This window comes from Meleagris gallopavo, chromosome 6 (genome assembly GCF_000146605.3).
Source record: "Meleagris gallopavo isolate NT-WF06-2002-E0010 breed Aviagen turkey brand Nicholas breeding stock chromosome 6, Turkey_5.1, whole genome shotgun sequence".
Taxonomy (NCBI): Eukaryota; Metazoa; Chordata; class Aves; order Galliformes; family Phasianidae; genus Meleagris; species Meleagris gallopavo.
The window spans coordinates 30,415,806-30,425,075 of NC_015016.2; the positions used below are offsets into that span (position 1 = coordinate 30,415,806).

The 9,270-nt window shown below is 40.8% G+C and overlaps 1 long non-coding RNA gene across 1 annotated transcript in view; it reads left to right on the forward strand.

Annotated features, from left to right (window-relative positions):
* The window catches only part of LOC109368234, a 4,656-nt gene extending 4,104 nt beyond the window's left edge, over positions 1-552 (forward strand). Inside the window, exon 2 of the long non-coding RNA XR_004160223.1 lies at positions 462-552. This is a non-coding gene — a long non-coding RNA (uncharacterized LOC109368234). The remainder of the gene's footprint in view (positions 1-461) is intronic.
* The last annotated feature ends 8,718 nt before the right edge of the window (positions 553-9,270 follow it).

The window sequence follows — 9,270 nt, forward strand, 5'->3', positions numbered from 1 at the left end:
AAAAAAAAATTCAACCTTTACGCTTCCTCTGACAAACTAATCCTTCATACCCAATGCTTCATGAAAAAAGTCAGAAATTGCTAGCAGCGAATGTTTAAATCATTCTTCTAATTTTGCATGAGTAATTGCAACAGGTGGTCTGTACAGTAGTGACAGAGAAGAACTAAATGCCAAATATATCTGCCAGTTCTGTATTCTGCTGAGAAACATGATTATGGGAAAAAAAAAAAAGAAAAACGAAAGCTTTTTGTAGAAAGAAATTACCACAAACAACTTACTTGAAGCAGAGACTACTGAGTTCTCTTTGTAATACCCCCATGATTCTATTGCTTTGGAAAGCTGTTTAGGTTGAGATTTAGATTTAGTAGATGTCATTAAGAACATAAATGAGATGCCTGAATGAAGAAAATCATCATCATGAATCTCTTTTACTGAAAAGTGACTTGGAGCTGTCTGCACAGGTGACATGGCAGTCACATGCCTGATTGTTGGGAAGGTGTCTCCAGGCCACTGCTTCTGGAGACTTCCACTGCCCCTGCTACAGGACAGAGGTAAGGCTATTCCTCCATATAACAGAGCTACTGTGAGAGCTGGTATTTGTGAAGTGTATCTGAATCCCTCAGGTCATTTTGTGTTGATCTTATGATTCTCTACTTCACCCATTACATTTATATATTAATTTATAGATTTAGTATTGTTTCTTTTCTCTCAGGGCTGATATTTAGTACGTTTGAACTAGCAATCCTTCATACAAAGTCAGCACCTTTATAAATCCTATAATTCTGCCTTCAGTGTTCTCTTTGGTTTTTTCCCTTTGCAGTACTTTTCTGACTTTACAGTGAGACATTTGCCTGTTGCTGGATCGCAGGAAGGTCATGCTTTTCTTCTGCAAAAATGCCAGATCAGCACAAATGCTAATTTTCTCAACACTACTGACGATGCATATGTCATTTTTCAACTTCATGTATTATGTAGAGCCTGTCATTCCTTAAGCTGTACTGCTGCTAATGTTGATTAACAGTGGGGACGTGTTGCTTCTTATGTGGCTCTGAGTAGCTGATCAAATGTCTGTGGTAGCAGTGGTAATGGGAGGACAGTTGGACTAGTTGATCTTGTAGGTCCTTTCCAACCTTATGATTCTGTTATAAAGAGCGCACCTCCTCTTGGGCTGACCAGCCTTCAGGACAGGTGAACTCTGGGTGCCAATCTGTCAGGGACATTTCTGCCATCTGGTGGGTGCCTATTGCTCAAAGACTGGTGGTCTTTACCCCTCTTTAAGATTCTTTGCCTAGTTGCACTCTCATCCATTTACTAAAACAATGGGCCTATGAAACATAGAACTGAGCACCTGTATGACAACCAGCTTCAGAGAATATATAGTTCAACTGCTGAATTATCTGGAAGATGGCATTACATAACAGCTGCTGCTACTTTGAAAGCGACTCTTTCCTGCTGTGATTGCAGCTGATTGTTAGTGTGGCCCTTAGATAGTAAGCAGCAAGCGTAATCGTGAAGTCCCTGCTTCTCTGCAGAGAGGCAGCTAGGAGTGTTCTTATCTAACTGCTCATTAGTTGCTGTGAAAACTAAATGGTAAATGCCTGAATTCCTGGAAAGTTGTGTTGCTCTAGGTAGACAGACATTGGCATTTGTGTCCACAAACATCTATACTGTTGACAATTTAAAAAATGCCACCAGGAAGACCACAAAGTCTCTGTTACTTAGAAATAGCACTGGCAGCTGAAGTTACAAGAAGCCTCTCTTACTTCCTCATCCATCTGAGTCAAAGTGAGAAATCTTTTCCCTCTTTGTCACTTCATCCTGTATTTCATGAAGCAATCACAAAACAATTGCTTTTTACTGTACTCTTAACTGGAGTATACCACTCCATTAACTGTAAGGCAAAAGTATTAATCTTTTCCAGTTACCTCCAAAACCACATGTACTGTAATTGTTCAATTTCTTTCCCAAAACTAGAATCACCGCAGCCTTGAAAGCATATTAGGATTTTTCTTTTTTGACAAATCTGCCATATACTGTACTTTCTAGTAAGCTCCTATTGGTACCTTCCTGGGAGACAGGACCAGAACAAAATTAGATTTTGAGACACTATAGGGTTGTACAGAAGTGCTTGTGTGGAGAGGGGGGAAAAAAGCAACAATTATAACTTTTCTCTGTGGGCAGCAGAAAAATACAGCAGCTGGGTTTTACGGTATTTATCATGGTTCTCTAATTTTTTCCTGGTGTATGCACTGGGAGGAAAAACATTTCTGAGTCATTATTTTCAGGATTGCACGTTGCTTGCAATGTGGTAGTCAGAGCAAACTCTGCCAGTATCTCACCAATAAATGCCATGCTGAAACCATTATATGAGTAGGAGCAGATGGAATCAGTGTTTTGTGTCAGTTACCCTTCTCCTTGAAGGTTGCTTAATGAATGTAGATAAAATACATTTGGCCTTTGCATTATATGGTGAATCAGGATCTTCTGGGATCTTCTGTCTTTTTCCAGGATGCTAGGTGCCCTCAAGCAAAACAAAATAAGAACCCTACTTCATATTACATTTTTGGGGATCAAAGACTTTTCTCAAAAGCAGTCATAGACTTCAAAATTAATTATCTGGCTTTTATTCCAGCTCAGCACACAGGAAACTCTGGTGCCTGGTGCTGTTTAAATGATGCATATTCCTAGTCTGAAATCTCAATAGTGACAAGGCATCAGGTAAGAAAATAAATGAGTTTCTACTGAATAAGCTACAGATAAGCTACATTTTAATGCTCTGCATCAAAATTTAAAGGGTTTTGCTAAATAAGTCATATGCTATAAGACAATACTGTATTGAGAAGAAAATCCATTTAGAAAGCACATAATGACGTAGTTTTCCAGTGCTACACATTGCTGAGGAAGAGAAAATTGTCAAGATATAAAACACTCATGAGAAACACAAATGATAAGTTTCTTGTTCAAAGCTGTAAGATCAGTGTTTCTCTGCTGAACTCTCTTTTTGGGAGTTGATCCTTGTTCCTGAAAAATTGTTTTGGCCTTGAATGTAGCAGTAAAGATGTTAGTCCTGGAGAAGGATTTTCTTGTTATTATGGTTTTGGCTCCTAATAGAGGAATGTAAGAATTTATTATCCGAAGATCCATTCTAATGCTTTTGGCTAAATAATAAGTACTAAGTTTTTAATTATACTGGTATATTATCCAGCCCTCTATGGGCAGGAAATTGCGTTTAGGAAGAAAGATGTATGGGAGCATCACCACCATGACTGTGACAGCCAGCATCAGTCCCTTCTGTGGCTCCAGCATTAAAACCAAATGTTTGTTGAGTTTCAGACGCACTTGGGCTCCTACAGGGCTTAGTTACTGCATATAGAGTGAGGCACCAATGGCATTTCATGGCAGTCAGCATTTTGGAGGCTCTTGCTGGCTGACCTTAGGGAAACCAGCAGATAGTGGAAGGAGACAGATACCTCTCCAGAGGCTGGTGGAGCCTGCAGGGCCTCTGTCACCTCTAGAAATGAGGCAAAGATGCTCCAGTCATTTAGGGACAGATTATATTTTTCTTAATGTGCTTAGGTGTCTTAATGTAGGAAATTAAGTTCCATGGCCCTCATGATAAGCTCACCAGATGCCCATCTGTAACATTGTTTGTGAAGTACCGTGTAAAATCAGGCTGCTTGACAGAGCCAAAGAAGCTTAAGTTTCAGATCTGGGACATGCGCACTGTGACAGGAGCCAGATCTGTCAGAAACATATGCTTCTCTTTGGAACAGCACCTCCATCAGCATCAGAGGATATTTGGCCTTACTAAGAAGTTGTGTGGCCTGGCCCCCAAATTTCCTTTTATTGTTTGATTCCCAGCAGAAGTGCGTTGCTAACACATGACATCTTTGGGGCATGTATGTCAGCATCATCCTCGTGGCAGGGAGCTGGCAGGGAAAAGGGCAAAGTGAGTGGTGGAGTTGCTGCCCTGGAGCTGTGAGGAGAAACCTGATGCAGAGACAACCTCCTGGCCTGTCCCAGTGGCAGGGCTGTGGAAATGTGTGTATATTCCTTGCCTTGGCAGGCCGTGTGTGTTTGTTCTCATAAGTCTATTGTTTATATATTAATATCTGGAGCTACCTCTAATTTCTGTTGTAATGATGCACTTTTATTGCATTAGAGTGACCTGAAACTGTGTCCTAATCCCATAGATCCCATTTGCACAGCTTGCACTCTAGGTTTAATTTCACAGTTTTTGGTTTCTCAGCTTAAAAATATGAACAATTCATGGAGTAAAATTAACAGTTTATTAGAAATATCAGTCACTGCAAAAGTCCTGAGGGTAATTCACAGCTCTATTAAAGGTTGTGGTATAAATAATTGCTTGATGAATATGGACCGTGTCTGTTTGTCATTAAACACCAGCAGAGAGCTAATGTACTTTAATAGTCCTGCTAACTGCTATCTGACAGGCATAGAAATTGCAATCAAAAACAGGAGCTAGGTTAAATAATTGGTTCTGCTTTTTTTTCTTTACACAAAAGGTAAAATAACGACATATGTTGTTTTCTTCACACTTCAGTAGTGGTCACGACTTGTACATCCCTATAAAATATTGCCATCAATAGCTTAAATATTTCAATACTATTCCACCATTTATCAAACAAAATATTGCAATGATTTCACCATTTTACATGTTAAAAGGCTGCACTCACGGTGTGCAACAGTAGAAAAACTGTTATTTCCCTCCCTGTTTGTAGGGAGCATGTTCAAGGTCCCTGAGGTAATCCATGTGTTTATAAACCATGTGTAGTGCTACCCTGATCCAACCATATACCAGTAGACTCTCATGATCCACGCACATTTCCATGTACAAGAATGATTAGAATATACAGATTTAAGCCACATTCAAAGCATTATTTTGAGCTTTCTCTAGTGAATTCAGTGGTGTGGTGTTTTTGGGTTTTTGTTTGTTTGGTTTTGGGTTTTTGTTTGTTTGGTTTTGGGTTTTGTTTGTTTGGTTTTGGGTTTTTGTTTGTTTGGTTTGGTTTGTTTGTTTGGTTTGGTTTGTTGTTTGTTTGGTTTGTTGTTTGGTTTTGGTTTTGTTGTTTGGTTTTTTTTTGTTTTTTTTTTTTCCCCATTGAGAGGTTGTCATACCTAGATGTAACTGAACCTAATCACAGCACATCCTCTCCTGCTGGTAAAGGTGAGGCTGCAGCCTATCATGGTTGGGAATGGGTGCAGAAGTGATGAAGGACATGGGCAGAGATGGATTCCTCTTCCAAAAGCCTGGCTCTATTTAGATCAATTCCTACTATGCTTGACCAAAGGAGCTAAAATGAACCCCTCTTCCACACTCACATGCCCCAGAGCATCTCGCACTCCAGGGGTACTTCATGTACCTCCACCCAGCTGCTCTGGGAGAGGTCTCTCTACAAACCACAGCACCCTTTGGGTCTCTTCCAGGCACTCCTGGATTCTTTGATTGCATCCCAAAGGTCCCTATCAGTTCACTTTCTGCTCTCTTTGTCCCTGAACCTATTGTATGAATGAACTTTATGCTAAGAATTTCCCACAGATGAGGTGGCTACTTCATCTGCCTGTGTAACAAAGTGAATTAGGAGATAATCTATTTGTATGTGTGTATGAAATTATTTAGGCCAAACAGGCTGTGCTGTGGCTCAGCTGACAGGAAATCAGGCCTTAAGATGTGGTAATCTTATCACTTGCAGTCAACTCCTCAGGCTAATTATAGTGGTCTCTGATTTGGCAGGCTGCAGTGTTTTTGCGGTATTGGCAGAGTTTGACCAATGTAGTTTCTTGGTTACTAAATGGCAGGTGCCTTAAGTGACTGTTTTAAAGTAGATCTATTTAGTTAAGAAACTACAGATAGGAAGTAAGATCAATAATGGCAAGGAGTTATTTTTTGATCAGATGGGATTATGTTAGCAAGCTGAAATAAAAAAAGGTAGGATTCTTCCTGTTTTCAGAGGCAAGATAGGACATATAGTATCTTGATAGATAATTATCCATGTGAAATTATCATCTGGTTATGAAATACTGTTGTTCTACTACCATTTCCTCAACTAGGACAAGCAGTGTAGAGGAAGACTCAATGCTTAGTGAAAACTTTTCTTGGACATTTCCATCCTGGAAAGTGACCCTTGTGCAGTCAGGAATGAGCACCTTCAAACATGAGAGGCAGGTTAAGCTTCTCCAGTGTGTTCAACAAGTTCCTGCCCTTCCAGTTACCTCCCAACTTCTCCTTGACTGTGAGAGCTCACCAAGGCAGGTCTGCTTTCCAGTAGGTCAGTTCCCAGGCTGTACTGGTGCATGGTGTCATCCCAGAAGCAGAACTATGTGGTTACCCTTGCTGAACTTCATGATGTTCTTCTGTGTCCATTACTTCAGCCTTCTCTGTACTAAGCAACCCCATTTTTTTCCCCCCTTCTCATAACATAGGTCTACAGACTTCTTTTCACCCTCACAACTTTCCTCCAGTCCTTCTGCAGTTGGCCAGGACTCTTTATCGCTGGTGCTGTCCCAGACTGAATGTTTATTATTGCCACTTACAGACAGACCTTTCTTCATCTAGCTCAGAGGAAGAACTTTTCCTCAGGTACACCAGGATGCCATTTGCTTATTTTGCAACCATGTGATGTTGTTGACTCATAATCTGTTTGTGATTCACTGAAAAGCCTCAGTGCTCTACTGAAGTATTGCTGCCTAGCCAGGCATTTTCCATTCTGCATTTGAAGAAATAAATGTAGGGATTTGCGTGCCCTTATTGAATTTTTACCTATTACTTTCAGGCCATTTTCCTAATTTGTCAAGAATGTTTTAAATTCTTGTTCTGTGCTCTTCCACACTTGCAGCCTGTCTGACATTGGTGTTGCTTGAAAATTTAATAAAGTATGCTTTTTAATTCATCATACAAGTCATTAATGAAAATATTGAATTATACTAGATTGAGGACAGACCTCACTCGACACATTCCTTCCGTTTGGGAGCTATTGATAGCTATGGTCTGTATTCCCCAGCCACCTGTATGCCACTCATAAACGTCTGCTAGCACACATTTCACTCCCTTTTATGAGTTTGTTGTACCAGGCCAGAAGGGACAGGCTACTGACAATGGGGGTACTAAAGCTGGGCCAGTGTGATCTTCTCAAAATTGGCATGACTTGTTACCATAGGAATAACTGAATTTGCCATGCTCGATTCCTAAAAAAACCCATATTGTCTGTCATTTATCTTCTTCAGTTTTTCATTTGGTAGTTTAATTATTCCCTCCAAATTTGGAAAAGGAGCTGACTACTCAGTAAATTTGTTGCCCCTCTTCTTCTCCCCCTTTTTAAGAGAAAGCAGTGGCATCAACACTGCTCTGCTGTAAAACCTCTTTTATTACTCAAACTCTGCAGAACTGTCACAGGAAGCTCTGGGCTTCATTTGCAGGGTGACTTCCCAGCAGAGCCTAAAGCCATAAGTCTCTGTGCCATCACATCTGTCCCGCTGGGCACAACCCAGCTGGGAACTGGACTGGGAGCTTTGTATAGGCTGAAAAATGGCCTTCTCTTCTTGGGAACATGTCAGCAAGAGCGCATGTCTTGAGCAGTGCTCCCTTGACTGACAACTGCAGCCACAGCCCGGTACACTGCTGAGTACTTCTGGATGGACACCCAGGTCTGAGGGCCTCTGAGTGCATGAACATTGGCAGAATGCCTGTTCCTGGCTGCAGCCTGAGTCCTGGCTTTCAGCTGCTGATGTTAACTGTGTTGACTGCCTGATCCCAGGTGGCCCTTTTAGTGACAACTGTCGATACTTTTCATGATATTATCATTAGATGATTCTCCTGCCTCGCTACGTGTCTTGAAGACTCTTGCCTTAGTCATATTCATATAGTCTAACCATTAATATTACCTGTTTGCCTTTATCTGCGGGGAGCTATATTTTGTTTTGCTCCAGAGTTTTTATAGCTGTAGCCCTGCACTATTATCCTTTATATACACCCATAACATCATGAAGTTTAGGGAGCTTCCTTCCTTTCTTCCTTCCCTCTCTCGAGGTGATAGAAGAGCTGGTGCTGGTGATGCTGGGCTGTGGCAAGCCTTACAGTCTTCCTGCCCAAGGAGGGAATTTACCCTTTTGTCCTCTACGTACTTTCTTCAAGAAAAGAACCAACACTGGAAATTTATTTCCCTCCAAGATTTCCAGTGGGATTTTAATTACCTAAAGTAGGTTCTTATTTCTGTGAAACCCATCTCTTTACATTTCTCTTATACACAGATACATAAATACACATATTTACATATATGCATATATACATTTATGTGTTTAATTTTGAACAAGCTTTCACAACTGTCCATAACCAAGGTTGTTTTTTGTTGGCTTCTTACTGCTGAAGCCAGGGCTACCATGTGGCAGTAGAAGAATGCTTTGCTTGTGGGGCTGAATGACAGATTTGTAGCTTACAGTAAAACTGCCTACAGGTTTATTACCTTGCTGTCACACATTTCAAAAGCTACAATAGAATGAACCTGGATAATCCCTCAGCCACTACTTGCATATGTGCTTGATGATAAATGTCGGGTCACTGGAGTTTGAGCAGCTGAGAAGATAATGGTAAGTAAAAGATCTTGGGTAAAACAGCATCAGCAAAAAATCTGCCTGTGTGATACCACACTTTTTCGCAGCATGAAAAGATTGTCCATGACATCTGCAACCACTCCTAAGACCTAAGAAGAGCTACCTTTTCTCTGCTCTTGTGTACCTAGGGTCGTAAAATCGTTGAATCATAGAATTGTTTGAGTTGGAAGAGACCCTTTACGGCCTCTGGCACAGATTGCACAGAGAGGTGGTGGAAGCCCCATCCCTGGAAACATTCAAGGTCTGGCTGGACAGGGCTCTGAGCAACCTGATCCAGCTGTAGATGTCCTTGTTCACTGCAGGGGAGTTGGAACAGACGTCTTTCAAAGGTCCCTTCCAACTCAAAAAATTCTGTGATTGTATTCTGTGATTTTCTTTTTGTTTGTGGTGTGTGCATGCTTATCTCACAAGCATAAATGCATCATCCTGGATTCTTTATCACACAGTTTTTCAGTGTCTCCAAAGAATTGGTAGTCTTCAATATGCAAAGTAGTTCTCTAGTTTGATGACTGTTGTGAAAGTATTAAATCAAGTATTCAGGATTTATATTGCTAAAGCACCCTCTAGTGGGGCAATAACAGAAGAGTTATTTTTTACACGGGCACGACACCTACTCTGTGTGTTGGAAAACAGCAGTGTAAA